Raw genomic sequence first — 17,032 nt, 5'->3', positions numbered from 1 at the left:
ACACCGCCAGTGAGTGACAGCCTCACGCAATGCGGACGGGGCAGACTCGCAGACCAGTAGCGGTGGGGAAAGGACTTTAGGGCAGCCCCTGGGGCAGAAACCGGGGAAAGGACTTTAGGGCAGCCCCCAGGGTGGAAACTGGGAGCGGCGGGGTCACGCATGCGCCACCTGGGAGCGGCTGGCAGTTTTAGAAGCACAAAGGGCAGAGACATGCCCCGATCTGGAGGCAGGATGGGGAACGCTGCGGAGGGGCGCACAACCCAGGATGCTGCAGTTTATAGCAGCATGGACAGAAATGGAGATGGTGTGGCCTGGAGAGCTCACTGAAGAACAGACTGTGGTCTCTCTGCTCTGAGGCAGAGGGTTGGAAACGGTCTCTTCTGCTCTGACTCACGGAAGAGACGCGGAAAGCCACCAGGGAAAGCCACCAGAGAACAAAAGCCCCCAAAACTGATTCCCGCTGAGCCCATCCCACGCCACAGAGGGACAGGGCAACTCCGCCCAAACAGGATTGCCTGAGTAACAGCGCAGCAGGCCCCTCCCCCAGAAGACAGGCTGGGAAAACAAGAGGCCAGCAACCCTAAGGTCCCCAAAAGCAGGTGCATCTTGCTTGGGTTCTGGTCAATAATTTGGACTCTATACATTCCCTCAAACACCCATCAACAGAATGACTAGGAGGAAGAGCCCCCAAAATAGAAAAGACTCAGAGATTATGACTTATGCTGCAGATTTACAAATGATGCAGATATAACCAAGATGTCGGAGATGGAATTCAGGCTAGCAATTGTGAAGACAATGGCTAGAATGGAGAAATCAATTAATGGCAATATAGAGTCTCTAAGGGCAGAAATGAAAGCTGAATTGGCAGAACTTAAAAATGCTATCAATGAGATCCAATCTAATCTAGACAATCTAACAGCTAGGGTAAGTGAGGCAGAAGAACGAATTAGTGACCTTGAAGACTAATTAATAGATAAAAAGGGAAAAGAGGAGGCCAGGGAAAAACAACTCAGAATCCATGAAAATAGAATCAGAGAGATAAGTGACACCATGAAGTGTTCCCATGTCAGAATTATTGGAATCCCTGAGGGGGTGGAGAGAGAGAGAGGACTAGAAGATATATTTGTGCAAATCAGAGCTGAGAACTTCCTTAATCTGGGAAATGAAACAAATATTCAGGTCCTAGAGGCAGAGAGGACCCCTCCCAAGATCAAGGAAAACAGGCCAACACCCCGGCATGTAATAGTAAAACTGGCAAATCTTAGAACCAAGGAAACCATCTTAAGGGCAGTTAAGGGGAAGAGATTCCTTATGTACAGAGGGAGGAACATCAGAATAACGTCAGACCTATCCACAGAGACCTGGCAAGCCAGAAAGGGCTGGCAAGACATATTCAGGGTACTAAATGAGAATAACATGCAGCCAAGAATACTTTATCTGGCAAGCCTGTCATTTAGAATGGATGGAGAGAAGCAGAGCTTCCATGACTGACAGTAACTGAAAGAATATGTGAACACTAAGCCAGCCCTGCAAGAAATATTAAGAGGGGTTCTATAAAAGGAGAAAGATCCCAAGAGTGATATACAACAGAAATTTACAGGGGCAATCTATAAAAACAAGGTCTTCACAGACAACATGATGACAATAAATTCATATCTTTCAATAATCACTCTAAATGTGAATGGCCTAAATGCTCCCATAAAATGACACAGGGTTGTAGATTGGATAAAAAGACAGGACCCATCCATATGCTGTCTACAAGAGACTCATTTTAAACCTAAAGATACATCCAGACTGAAGGTGAAGGGATGGAGATCCATCTTCCATGCCAACGGACCTCAAAAGAAAGCTAGGGTAGCAATTCTTATATCAGACAAATTAGATTTTAAACTAACAACTGTAGTTAAAGACACAGAAGGACACTATATCATTCTTAAAGGGTCTATCCAACAAGAAGATCTAACAATTGTAAATAACTATGCCCCCAACATGGGAGCAGCCATCTGCATAAGCCAACTGTTAACCAAAATAAAGAGTCATATTGATAACAATACGTTAATTGTAGGAGACCTCAATACTCCACTCTCAGCAATAGACAGGTCATCTAAGCAGAAAATCAACAAAGAAACAAAATCTTTGAAAGACACACTGGCTCAGATGGACCTCAGAGATATTTAAAGAACATTCCACCCTAAAACAACAGAATACTCATTCTTCTCGAGCGCACGTGGAACTTTCTCCAGAATAGACCACATACTAGGTCACAAATCAGGTCTCAACTAATACCAAAAGATTGAGATTATTCCCTGCATATTCTCAGACCACAATGCTTTAAAACTGGAACCCAATCACAAGAAAAAAATTGGCTGAAATTCAAACACTTGGAAGCTAAAGACCACTCTGCTCAAGAATGTTTGGGTCAACCAGGAAATCAAAGAAGAACTTAAACAATTCATGGAAACCAATGAGAATGAAAACTCATTGGTCCAAAACCTATGGTATACTGCAAAGGTGGTCCTAAGGGGGAAATACATAGCCATCCAAGCCTCACTCAAAAAAGTAGAAAACTCCTGAATTCACCAACTAACTCTACACCTTAAAGAACTAGAGAAAAAGCAACAAATGACGCCTAAGCCACACATTAGAAGAGAAGTAATTAAGATTACAGTAGAAATCAATGAATTAGAAACCAGAAACACAGTAGATCAGATCAACGAAACTAGAAGCTGGTTCTTTGAAAGAATTGATAAGATCGATAAACCACTGGCCAGACTTATCCAAAAGAAAAGAGAAAGGATCCAAATTAATAAAATTATGAAGGAAAGGGGAGAGATCACGACTAACACCAAGGAAATAGAAACAATTATTAGAAATTATTATCAACAACTATATGCCAATAAGCTGAGCAACCTGGATGAAATGGATGCCTTCCTGGAAACCTATAAGCTGCCAAGACTGAAACAGGAAGAAATTGACAACCTGAATAGGCCCATAACCAGTAACGAGATTGAAGCAGTAGTCAAAAACCTCCCAAAAAACAAGAGTCCAGGGCCTGATGGATTCCCTGGGGAATTCTACCAAACATTCAAGGAAGAAATAGTACCTATTCTACTGAAGCTGTTTCAAAAAATAGAAACAGAAGGAAAACTTCCAGATTCATTCTATGAGGCCAGCATTTCCTTAATCCCCAAACCAGGGAAAGACCCCATCAAAAAGGAGAATTTCAGACCGATATCCCTGATGAATATGGATTCCAAAATCCTCAACAAAATCCTAGCTAATAGGATCCAACAATACATTAAAAGGATCATCCACCACGACCAAGTGGGGTTTATCCCCAAGATGCAAGGGTGGTTCAACATCCGCAAATCAATCAATGTGATAGAACGCATTGATAAGAGGAGGGAGAAGAACCATATGGTCCTCTCAATTGATGCAGAAAAAGCATTTGACAAAATACAGCATCTTTTCCTGACTAAAACTCTCCAGAGTATAGGGATAGAGGGAACATTCCTCAAGTTCATAAAATCCATCTATGAAAAACCCACAGTGAATATCATCCTCAATGGGGAAAAGCTGAGAGCCTTTCCCTTATGGTCAGGAAGACGTCAAGGATGCCCACTCTCACCACTATTGTTCAACATAGTACCAGAAGTCCTAGCAACAGCAATCAGACAACAAAAAGAAATAAAAGGTATTCAAATTGGCAAAGAAGAAGTCAAACTCTCTCTTTTCGCAGATGACATGATACTTCATGTGGAAAACCCAAAAGACTCCACCCCCAAATTACTAGAACTCACACAGCAATTCAGTAATGTGGCAGGATACAAAATCAATGCAAAGAAATCAGTTGCTTTCTTATACACTAACAATGCAACTGTAGAAAGAGAAATTAGAGAATCAATTCCATATACAAAAGCACTAAAAACCATAAGATACCTCAGAATAAACCCAACCAAAGAGGTAAAGGATCTATACTCTAGGAACTACAGAACACTCATGAAAGAAATTGAAAAAGACACAAAAAGATGGAAAAATATTCCATGCTCATGGATCGGAAGAATAAACATTGTTAAAATGTCCATGCTACCTCAAGCAATCTATACCTTCTACGCCATCCTGATCAAAATTCCAATGATGTTTTTCAAAGTGCTGGAACAAACAATCCTAAAATTTGTATGGAATCAGAAAAGACCCCAAATTGCCAAGGAAATGTTGAAAAAGAAAAACAAAGCTGGGGCATCACACTGCCTGATTTCAAGCTATATTACAAAGCCGTGGTCACCAAGACAGCATGGTACTGGCACAAAAACAGACACATAGATCAATGGAACAGAATAGAAAACCCAGAAATGGGCTTTCAACTCTAGGGCCAACTAATCTTTGACAAAGTGGAAAAGAATATCTAATGGAAAAAGGACAGTCTCTGCAATAAATGGTGCTAGGAAAATTGGACAGCCACATGCAGAAGAATGAAACTCGACCATTCTCTAACACCATACAGGAAGATAAACTCAAAATAGATGAAAGACCTAAATGTGAGACAGGAATCCATCAAAATCCTAGAGGAGAACATAGGCAGTAACCTCTTTGACATCGCCCACAGCAACTTCTTTCAAGATACATCTCCAAAGCCTAGTGAAATAAAAGCAAAAATGAATTTTGGGGACTTCATCAAGATTAAATGCTTCTGTACAGCAAAGGAAACAGTCAACAAAACAATGAGGCAACCCACAGAATGGGAGAAGATATTTATAAATGACACTACAGATAAAGGGTTGGTATCGAAGATCTATAAAGAACTTCTCAAACTCAACACCCAGAAAACAAATAATCAAGTCAAGAAATGGGCAGAAGATATGAAAAGACACTTCTCTGAAGAAGACATACAAATGGCTAACAGACACATGAAATAATGTTCATCATCATTAGCCATCAGGGAAATTCAAATCAAAACCACACTGAGATACCACCTTACACCAGTTAGAATGGCAAAAATTGACAAGGCAAGAAACAACAAACGTTGGAGAGGTTGTGGAGAAGGGGAACTTTCTTACACTGTTGGTGGGAATGCAAGTTGGTACAGCCACTTTGGAAAACAGTGTGGAGGTTCCTCAAAAAATTAAAAATAGAGCTACCCTATGACCCAGCAATTATAGTACTGGGTATTTACACCAAAGACACAGATGTAGTGAAAAGAAGGGCCATATGCACCCCAGTGTTCATAGCAGCGGTGTCTGCAATAGCCAAACTGTGGAAAGAGCCGAGATGCCCTTCAACAGATGAATTGGTAAAGAAGATGTGGCCCATATATACAATGGAATATTACTCAGCCATCAGAAAGGATGAATACCCAATTTTTACATCAACATGGATGGGACTGGAGGAGATTATGCTAAGTGAAATAAGTCAAGCAGAGAAAGTCAATTATCATATGGTTTCACTTATTTGTGGAACGTAAAGAATAGCATGGAGGACATTAGGAGAAGGAAGGGAAAAATGGGGGGTGTTGAATTGGAGGGAGAGATGAACCATGAGAGACTATGGACTCAGAAACAAACAGGGTTTTAGAGGGGAGGGGGGAGGGGGATTGGTAGCCCAGTGATGGGTATTAAGGAGGGCACGTACTGCATGGAGCACTGGATGTTATACAAAAATAATGGATCGTGGATCACCACATCAAAAACTAATGATGTATTGTATGGTGACTAACATAACATAATAAAAGTTTAAAAAAGACATATAGTTTTCCATTGCAGGTACAAATGCCACCTTCCAACTATGTCAGCTACTTCAACTGTGTGCTCTTTTCTCACTAACCCTCTTGGCTCTCACCAGGAGGAATCAAAGCAACAGCCACTAATAGAGAGAAAGTGGGGTAAGGAAAAAAATCAACCATATCCTTTGCTCTGGCAGGTTGGAGTTAGAGATTTTGGAGTTTTGATCATTACATTGGATTTGTTTCTTAAAACTTGTGAGTGACTTTCTATTATTCATAACTGACAGAAAAGCTCCGGGATCTGCCTGAAATCTTCACCATAAGGGTGTGAAAGAGTTGGCCCATAGAGTGAGTTTCATAGGCATGGGAAAAATAACACATCCTAGTAAGTTCAGCTATGATGTGACTTTCATTATCTTCCATATGCTGACAGATTTATATCTCCAAACAATCTCTAGACCGATCTCTCTTTCTTCTGATCTCTAGACTATTGAACCCCCTATTTGATATTCCTGTTGGGTATCTCAAAAGTCCCTCAAATTCAACAAATTCAATATTCAACTCATAGTCCTCTCAACACTTCTGCCAAAGATTCTCTCCTTGATTAATCTCTAGAGAGACTTCTCTGAGCCTTGTTCTCCACTAGGCTTCAACCTTTGTCTATAAAGAAGCAAACAAAACCCTAACATGGTTTCTAACAGTTCAGGGCCTTATCCCTAAAATGACCCTATCCCCACTTAAAGCGTCTTCCTGAGAAAAGTCAAGGCTATGAAAAGAATTTACTGTTTGTTCAGCCAATACCTTAAGATAAGTCCCTTCTTCCAGACCCTGTGGGAAGGTAGGGGCCTAACTTTGATTAGTGCCAGCTAACAAATGCAGATGGGTTTCACATGGACCAATCCCTGTTTTATGGGGAAAAAAAACCCAAACAGACCGTCTTTCTCCCATGTTTCTCCTTTACTCATATACTCAACACTTCTGACATTTCTGCTCACCAAATATTATGGGTTTTCCTACACCAAGCTATTCTCTGTGACACCAGTTGGGTGTCCTACAATTTAACTTAATTCTGACACTACCTACCTGAAGATAGTGTCAGATTCCACAAGTTAAGAGCTCAGTCCCACAAGACTCCTCTTCGCTTCAGATTCCAACTGCCAAGTAGTAGGTCCCCAGGTTACCCACAGCTTCTTTCTGACTTGGCTATAAATTGGAGGTTCCCATGACCTCCTTCCCCTCAGATTCAATTATTTGTTAGAGCCACTCATAGAACTCAGGGAAACAATTATGTTTACTAGTTTATTAAAAGATATGATAAAAGATACAGAAGAACAGCCACATGAAGAGATACATAGGGATACTGGGATGTTGTAAGCACAGGAGCTTCTGTTCCATAGAGTTGGGATATGTCACCCTCCTGGTTCATGGATGTGTTCAGCAATCTGGAAATGCTCCCATTTTTTGTGGGATTTTTTTTATGGAGGCTTCCTCATGTAGACATGATTAATTATTAACTCTATTACTAGTCCCTTTCCACTCTCTAGAGAATGCAGGGGGTGGAGGTGGAGGATTAAAAATTCCAAACTGCTAATTATGGCTAGGTCTTGCTTCTGACCAGCCTTCATTCAGGAGCCCACCTAGAGTCACCTCATTAGAACAAAAGATGCTCCTATGCTCTTATCACTTAGGAACGTAAAAGGGTTTCAGGAGACCTTTGTCAGATACTGGGAATAGAGATTGATAGATATCTATATTTTTTATTATTTCATATCATCCTTCCCACATTTTGTACTTATTCACTTCCCTAACTATACTGTCCCATCCCTTACCTGGCTCTTTATTCCCCCATTCTCCCTTTAAAACTCTTAGTCACGTCTGTAGAAATTGAAGTTGAGCTGAGTTCATGCTGGACTCTTTTTCCTATTATAATAGTTATTACTGATTCAAATCTGTTCTTACCACTTTAGTGTCCAGTAAAAATAATCTGTTCCACTTTCAATGTTCCCTATTTCAGCAAATGGCACTATTACCCATCCACCTGTGTAAATCAGACTCTTGGACATCAACCTTGATATCTCCTTCTTACTTTAACCGATATCACCTCCTCACTCTCCATAACTAATCCATCATTGTGTCCTGGAGTTTAAGCTTCCAGATATCTCTTAAATCTGTGCACTTCTTTTCAACTCTACTACTACCATTTCTGAGCAGCTGTGTAGAACACCAGATATGAGCATGAGTTTTATTGCCAGATTGCTCACTGCCTGGGCTTTAATCCTACTCATATTGCATATTATCTTGTGACCTTGGCAAGTCAACTCTAGAGCTACTTTCCATATCTGTAAAGATCATTACAATCTCTAATACATAGGATTGATGTTAGGATTAAATGAAATATGTCTGGCACATGAATTCTGTTAAAGTGAGCTATTATTAGGTTAAAATATCATCATCTCCTGCCTGGATTATTGCAATATCCTAATTGGTCTCTCTTTATCCATTTTTGTGTATCTCTCCAAGCCTGCAACCTTAATCCTGGGAGAGTTATCATTTCAAAGTCCAAATATAATTGTATCACTTTTCTTAAAAACTTTCAGTGGTTTTAACTACTCTAAGGTTAAAGACCTAAATCCCTAATATAACTTACCAGGCCTTCCTTCATTTAGTGCTCTCCTCTCTTTTTAGATTCAGCTCTCTGCACTCCTGCTATGCCCATCTTCTTTAGTTCTTCAAATGGTCCATGCCATTCTGCTTCTATCATTTCCTCTGACTCTATGACTGTAGGCTTTCTGCATATACTGCTTGCCTATCTGCAATGTCTTCTGTCCTCTGTGTCTAAAGAATTCTTCTAATTTTGTATGTCTCAGCTTGCGCACCACTTCCTTGGGTAAGTCTTTTCTTATTTCTCTAGCTAGTTGAAATCCTTTGATAGACTCTTAAAAAAGCTCTCCTTTCTTTCAGAGTGTCTCTGTTTGTATTCATAGATTCCTTGTACTCAGTGGGAACAGAGATTTTTGTCTGCATTAAATCAGTTTTTTTCAGTGCTTAGCAGAGAGTATAGCTTGGCACATAGTAAACAATTTTGTTGAATGAATATTCATGTAAAGTACTTATGCCCCATAGATACTAGCCATTATTGTTATTGATGCTTACTGAGAAGAGTTGGGGGTGAGAAGCCACTCTTTTTCACCTGGAGGCAGACTAGATCCATGAAGCAGGAACCCAAGCAAGGAAGTGGTAGACTCATCATGACCCAGAAGGTCAGAGAATTCAGTGGCCAGAGTAAAGGATAGCAGGAAAGCCCAAAAGATGGCCTAGACTTGACGATGATGCTAGACAGAGATCATCTGGTTAAGGTCCTCTTGATCTCTTAACAGAGATCAACATTTTTAAAGGACAGTGGATAAATGGAAGAGCTTATGGGAGTGGCTTTGTCTAAGATGACAAACAGTAAGGGGGAAGCTGTATTCCTAAATACATAGCCCCAAGGAAAAAGCCAAGTTCTTAAATGATTGTTACAGCTGAGTGCAAATGATGAAAAAGGAAAGGAGGCTATATTCCCTCAGATCACTTCCTTCACTTCTCTTATGTCTTCTTTTCAGAAGGCATAGTTTGAAGGGGGGGCAGGGTGACAGGAGTAAACATCTAAGATATTCAGTTTCTGCCAATCTATTTTCTCTTCATTATTTAGTAGCAACAATTGCAAATCTATGTAATATTTTCCCTAAAAAGCAAGTATAATATTCTAATAGCTGATTCAATCTGTTTGCATTTATTATTCCTTGTGTTATTATTATATTGTTGTAATTCATAATAATGAAGGAAAGACACACAAAAATGAAAATATCTTACGTTAATATAGACACTATTCAGTTTACTGGTACATTTATTATTTCTTCCTTTACAAAGCCCTTATTAGGCATAATCAATGGACTTTTATATTTAAGAAATATGAACTTGTGTCTAGTTCTTCCAACTATTTCAGAAATGTACATTGGTCAGCGTTTTTGCTTTGGTGCAAAATATTCAGTTTTTTGTTTGTTAATGGAATTATTTCTGTTTCAGCTCTTTTTTGTTTTCTAATACATGATCACCTGGCATAGTGATTTATAATGATGATGCTGGCTTTCTATACTACTAATATAGTGGATCAGACATTTTCTAAAGTCAAAATGGTGGTGAAACATTAACAGTGAAATTAAGATTAAATGAGACTCACTTTAACACCCTCAGTTTCCACTTAAATAAACTTACATATAAATAAAATGAGGTGTTTAAATGGGCAGAGGACTTGAATAGACATTTTTCCAAAGACATACAGATGGTCAATAGATACATGACAAGGTGCTCAACATCACTCATCATCAGGGAAATACAAATCAAAATCACAATTGGATATTACCCCAGACCAGTCAGATTAGCTATTATCAAAAAGAAAAAAAAACAGCAAGTGTTAACAAGGATGTAAAGAAAAGGGAACCCCTCATGCACTGCTGGTGGGAATATAAATTGGTGCAGCCACCGTGGAAAACAATATGGAGGTTCCTTAAAAAATTAAAAATAGAACTACCATAAACCTCAGCAATTCCTGGCTATTTCCCTGAAGAAAACAAAAACACCACTTCAAAGAAATATAAGCATTCAATATTTATTGCAGTATTATTTATAATAATCAAGATATGGAAGCAATGTAAGGGTCCATTGGCTGATGAATGCATAAAGATGTGGTAAATATATACAGTGTAATATTACTCCACCATGAAAAAGAATGAAATCTTGCCATTTGCAACAGCATGGATGGACCTAGAGAGTATTGTGTTAAGTAAAACAAATCAGACAAATACCATATGATTTCACTTACATGTGGAATCTAAAAAAACAAAGCAAACAAACAAACAAAACAGAAACAGATTCATAGATACAGGAAACAAGCTATTGGTTACCAGAGCAGGGAAGGGTTGAGGGGGCAGGCAAAATAGGTGAAGAGTATTAAGAAGTACAAACCTCCAGTTACAAAATAAGTGAGTTATGGGCATGTAATGTACAGCACAGGAACTATAGTCAGTAATATTGTAATAACTTTGTAAGGTGACTTATGGTAACTAAACCCATCATGGGGATTATTTCATAATGTATGAGAATATTAAATCATGATGATGTATACCGAAAAACTAACAGGATGTTAGTTGTATGTTAGATGTATGTCAATTATACTTTAATTTAAAAATGAGGTGTTCATGTCCACTTGACATGGATTGACAAATAAGCTTATATATTGATCATTTATTTCAAAAGTGGTGGGCAATTATATATATTTTGAAACTAAATGACTTAGGTGTTATGTATAATATATTATTCTTTATATTTTAATTAATAAAATACATTTATGCTTCTTTTTCTGCCCACAAACAGAGTAGAGATTGGTACAGAAAATCAAGCTGACAGAAAAGTAGAAACTGTTAAATGTGACCATCAAGTTAGTGTAATATTTTTGCGACTATACTTCTGAGGTTTGGTTCTGAGGTTCCTGGCAGCTGAGGTTCTTTGGTTCTGAGGTTCCTGGCAGCTGGAGCAAAAAGAGAAATGACCTCCATTATTGGAAAAGAGGAAACATTTCAGTTCTTTTGGGAAAACATTCCCTCCAGTTTAAAATTCTAAAATAAATTTCTCATGTGAGGTTTATATTCAGGATAATGAATGATGTAATAGATAATATCTTCTAAATGCAAAACTAAATTATATAAAATGCAGAATAAAATTTCATATCCAGATGGGCATATTACATATTAATTGGGATTTGGAATCAGAGGCTTTATATTTTTGACAGGATGAAAGTTCATCTGAGCATTTTCACAAAAGCATAGCCAAACAAATTAACAATGTGAATAGACTTTAGAAGAAACTGCTTAATGGAAGAGAAGCTATAATTTTAAGAACTTGAGAAATATCTTTTTCATGTAAAGTAGAGTAGTTCCCATATGATCTGAGCTAGTGCTTTCATAGGTTGATGAACATTAATTTCCATGATAAGAAAGAGAGAACATTTAACTAGGAAACATTTAAGTTAATTAAAAATACCATATATTTGAAAGCTTAGAGAAATATTTTTATTTATTAATTTTATTTCAAAATAATTTTTGTGCACTGCCCCTCCCAAGTAATCCTGCCAAGTAAAAGTTTACTGTTTATAGAAAGGTATTATCAAATTTTGTACCTTTCAAATATGTTTGTTCATTATACTCTGTACTACTCTAGTCATTTATTACACTTGTATATCTTTCACATGTCATAGCAGAGTATTTTGTTATAAAATAAAGGAATGAACTGATAAATGAATAAGTGATATATTTACCACAAAGTCATCATCACTCTCCTCTGTCAGTGGTAAGAATTACAGGCCTAAATTTAGTCTAAGTGCTGGGGCTCAGCCCTTTTTGTCCTTCTAGGGTTTTTTTCTGCCCAATTGTGAATACTCTCTGGCAACTGGTTCTTCAGGAGCTTTCCTGTTAAACCTTATGCATAAGTTAGCTAATAATTAAGGCACAGGCTTAAATGTATAACAAGTAAATTAATTTATGTAAAGCACATCTAATAGTGCATATATTAAGCCAACAATAAATATCAGTTCTTTTCCTTTCAAATGTATTTTAATTTTAATGGATTCTCTTGCAAACATTGAAGGGCCTTCCTGATCTTAAGAAATTACATTAAAATGAATGAATATTGGCATCTATATTTTTGAGAAGCCCTTTTGCCTCCCTGAGAGGTATGTCACATTGATTGTTGCTTCTTTATCAACTCACAATTCTAACTGTGCCAGGGTTTCTAAGGCAAAGAGGCTTTCTCAATTTATAGTCTTTAATGCTTTTACATGGATACTGCAGGTGGTCTTTAATCAGAAGACAATTTTCTACATCTTATCATGATGTATAGGCACTGAACAGATGCAGGGTCTGTAGTCAGGTAAAACCAATACCTGATATAGAAACCTGGACACATGAAAGAGCTCCTATAAAGAAATTGGTTATGACCCATGTAGAAAAGTTTGATTAGGATTTGTACAGAGGCATAAGAAAGCTAGATTCAGAATAGAAAATGTAACAAAATTAATTTTTCCTCATTTGTTTAAAAAAATAAATTCTAAAGCAATTTTACAATATTTCTAAAACTCTGCTTTCATTGAGTTAACAGATGGTGTGTTATAAAACAAAGAGATTATTTCTTAACGTTTTCATGGAATTAAAAATATAGTGATATACAGTTTGCTTTGCAACTCACTAAATTTTATTTTGGAATTAACTTTATCATTTTTTAAGATTTATTTATTTTAGAGAGAGAGTGCATGAGCAGGGGGAGGGGCAGAGGGAGAGGGAGAGAGAGAGTCTCAAGCAGACTCCCCACTGATCGAGGAGCCCCATGCAGTGCTCCATCTCACAACCCTGAGATCATGACCTGAGCTGAAGACAAGAGTCAGATGCTCAACTGACTGAGCCACCCAGGAGCCCCTAATTTATCATTTTTAAAACCTGAGTTGATATGAAGTTCTAACACAGTTATTCTTTGGTCTTGGACAGCATCCCTCTGCCATTTTTCAAATCGACAGTCTCTTTTGCAAATGGATGTGTTCTATACATGGATATTGGATAGCTCTGTGTATGAATGTCTATACGGATATAAATTGAAAATCTATTTTTTAAGTTCCATCTTGTCAAGAATCATGTAAGATGAAGGATGAAGACTGGAAATGATTTCAATTTGGTCAGCAACTTCTATTAGGTATATAGTAAGGAGAACATTTTAGCATTAGATAAATGAGCTTTTATTGACAACATTCCACCATAAGGCAGCAACCTGCAATCTCAAACAGCAAAAATCCACATGTGATAGTCCCAGGTTTAGACCATTGTATTAGGCTATCATTACGAACTTTTAAATTTCCATTAAATACTAGGATCTTTTGACAGGAAGATATTAAACATACAAAATCCTAACAACTGAACTCTCTCCCAAGTGGTATAATCAATATCTATTACTAACAAAAAAAGAATTTACTGTTAATCTGAGACTGATACTTCATTTGCCTTTATATATTTATCACCATTGTCAAAGCTATTATAAAGCAGAATTTTGAATTTATATAAAGCAAAACAGCTGGTCTACATCTTAGGGAAAGAGGACTAGAGATTACCATTTAATATGGTTGATAGCACATGCCAAATGTCTGCAACACTTTTAAGAAGCAACTCTCTCACTGAGAAAATTAATTTTATGACCTAAACTTAGCAAAATAATACCCAAGTAGCATTAAACTTTTTAGCGCTTTGCCACTGCTCTTTTTTTTTTTTCTAAAGATTTTATTTATTTATTTGAGAGAGAGAATGGGAGACAGAGAGCACGAGAGGGAAGAGAGTCAGAGGGAGAAGCAGACCCCCCGCTGAGCAGGGAGCCCGATATGGGCCTCAATCCCAGGACTCCAGGATCATAACCTGAGCTGAAGGCAGTTGCCCAACCAACTGAGCCACCCAGGCGCCCTTTGCCACTGCTCTTAAGACAACTAAACCTTTTGCCAAATTTTGCTTCTTAATAGTTCATGCTGGATATGAAGCAGCCAACTTTTCTGTAAACCTTGGTAACTTTCTCAGAATAATTTAGAAAAGCAGGCATTATAAAATGTTAAAGGTTGCCAAGATTTTAAAATCTAATATCACCTTTCTTAAAAATAACCTCTGACTCATAGCATTACTCATCTACCCTTTCTCTCAGACTTTATTAAAAACTATGACCAGTGAGTCAGAAACAGGGGCTTTAAAGGATGTTAAATTTCCAGGGTGAAGCATTTTCTGAAAACTCATCATTTAACACACTTGCCATTGTTTTTCACAATAATCGTTTTTGATTAGTCTTCCATCCTTCCTGTAACCTTGGATTTTGAGGACGTTTCACTAAATCACCAAGAGCTACCTACTTTCTCTTTTTAAAACATTTTCTTTCATAATTCAGCCAAAATTTCCATAAAACTCTTGGGTTTCTCACCCTATTTTATAAGAAATAAATCTTCACTTTCATATATTTTCTTTTTGTCGTTCTACTAGTGAGACTTAAATGAAATCTTTTCCTCTTATATACTATTTCGGCATTCTTTAAAAAGCTGCTTTTTCTGGTGTGTTTAAATTTTAAAAGTTTATCTCGTTAGTCTTGAATTTTTCTACTTAATTATATAATAATAATGATTTGAAAAACTTATCAGTTTATCTAACTTAAAATAAGTTGTCTTTACATCAATTTGTAATTCTCCCATTATTTCTTGCCTCTTAAAAAGTGACCAAACTTGAATTCTGAAGTTTTTAAATTGAAAAGCATTATGTTGTCTTATAGCATTCTCAGTCAGAATTGAGTATCCAAAATGCTTTTATCCTCTTCCTGCTAGAAACTAAAAGAAAGCAAACAATAATTCTATCTTCTTTTTCTTCCTCTTCCTCTTCCTAACATGTACAGAGAATTTGTATATGCATATATATATATAAAGACCTGTGTGCCCAGGTCTTTATATGCATTATCTAATATTCTTATCCAGTGAAACAGCTGCTATTATTCATATTTTGCATGTGAGGTACTTGAAGGAATCTATCAAAGATCACAGAGCTGGAAATAGTGTGGGATGCACTGTGGTGGTCCCACCAGCATGTATGTTTTTTATCTGTGAGAAACTGTGTGTGATTTATTTTCAAAGTTCACATTGTAAGTTGAAAACAGTTCACAATAGAAGGGAATCTGAAAGAAAACAATCTATTTTCACAGTTTCTATAGTGTTTTTGCCAAGTTGTGAGATACCTCAAGATATCTAAATGTCACAGGCAACAAACTGGAAAGAGCTGGAGTTGGCCTTAGAACATGGTGGCTGCACATCTCCAAGGAACCATTTTGACTCTTACTAGATCCCACTTTCTTCATTATTCCTCATTATTCTTTTCTTTCTCCAGATTGCTCATCCTTTTTAAGGGTGCTATGGCCATGGCTCCCTCTGTCCACAGAACTGTTGGCAAAAGATTAAAAATTTGCAGAGGATGGACAAAAGCAGAAGTAACAACCAGAGTCAGGACTCACCTGAGAGGGGCTCCTTCTGGAGGACCACCTTCCATTTTGCCATAAGGTCCAAGCAGGCAGAGTTATTTATAATTCTCTGGTATTCACATGGCCCATGTTCAGTCCCTACATCTATCTCTGACATTTCTGGAATTTGTAGAACTGTCTTGAAATAAATGTCTAAATAGAGATATACGAAATGAGAAGGACCTTACATATCACTGCTAGCCATAGGAAAGAAAGGATGCAGGAAAGCAGGGAAATAGGAGATGCTCTGTGTTCCTCCTGCATCTTGGCATTTAAAAAAAATCTTTTTTTTTTTTAAAGATTTTATTTATTTATTTGAGACAGAGAGAATGAGAGAGAGAGAGCACATGAGAGGGGGGAGGGTCAGAGGCAGAAGCAGGCTCCCTGCCAAGCAGGGAGCCCGATGCAGAACTCGATCCAGGGACTCCAGGATCATGACCTGAGCCGAAGGCAGTCGCTTAACCAACTGAGTCACCCAGGCGCCCTTAAAAAAAACCTTAAAGAGAGAGAAGTTGCTAAACTTTTAGGCTTTTCTGAAGGTAGTATTCTTTATAAGTTTTGATGCCCGGGTAATTTGAACATTATTGTAGCAAAAACTATATCTGTGTTTTTAAATCTGGTCATAGTCGACTTAAATGTGTTTTTAAGTGTTTGGTTCTGATAAGCATTTATTTTTTAGTTTCATCCTCTTTGCAGAAAGTAATCAGTGTGAGATAACAATTACCTGATATGTGTAAAATGATCGTTGTGGAAACTACTGAATATAGACCATAAGTTATTTTTTTATTAACTAGTTAGGAGCAAGAGAGACCTGGAGTTGTTCATCGTAATGACTGTCAGACAAATTTTCTTTTCTGGAAAGGAGTCAATATATGGTAGCATGCCAGAAAAGGTACAGATAATGCTTAGAGCATGTTAGTTTATAGGTATTCAGAAAGGAACGTAAGAATAAGAACCTACAGCTTAGCTAAAGGTCTGGGAGGATAATTCAACATTATGTCTGGGTTTAGTTTACCTAGTAGTCCATTTTCTTTGGATATAGGTAGAGAAAATGCAGGTGGTTGTGTTTGGGCTAGCTTGGTTGTAGACAGTGTGGCCCCATAGTTTAATAAGAGCCTGGGTCTGAAACTTGGGGTCTCTAATTACCGGTTGGGTGACCCGAGAAAATTTGTACAAATTCCTTATTCCTCTTTTCCTTTATTC

The sequence above is a fragment of the Mirounga leonina genome, unplaced genomic scaffold, assembly GCF_011800145.1.
Source record: "Mirounga leonina isolate KUSES-001 unplaced genomic scaffold, KU_Mleo_1.0 Mir_165, whole genome shotgun sequence".
NCBI classification, from domain to species: Eukaryota; Metazoa; Chordata; class Mammalia; order Carnivora; family Phocidae; genus Mirounga; species Mirounga leonina.
The sequence above is the reverse complement of the archived record's forward strand: the minus strand, read 5'-3'. Positions refer to the sequence as shown.